Genomic DNA, 269 nt, shown 5'->3' with positions numbered 1-269 from the left:
AAACCCAAAATGAAGATGGGTATTTTAGAGTTCTTTATTCTATTATCACTTACATGCCCTTAGAGGTTACCTATTATTTACCGTTTATAGGCCTATGATCACAATGAGAAGATAAATTGATTATTTAAAACTAATACATTTCTTTATACTATTCTTTATACTAAAGTATAGTAAATTCTATGTACGTGGTCTGTTCTCATTACACTTCCTACATAGTGCCACTTCAGGCAGAACCATTTGTCAATACAAGCTTATATCCTATAATCTGA

This window comes from Penaeus monodon, chromosome 29 (assembly GCF_015228065.2).
Source record: "Penaeus monodon isolate SGIC_2016 chromosome 29, NSTDA_Pmon_1, whole genome shotgun sequence".
Classification (NCBI taxonomy): domain Eukaryota; kingdom Metazoa; phylum Arthropoda; class Malacostraca; order Decapoda; family Penaeidae; genus Penaeus; species Penaeus monodon.
This window is presented reverse-complemented; position numbering follows the sequence as displayed.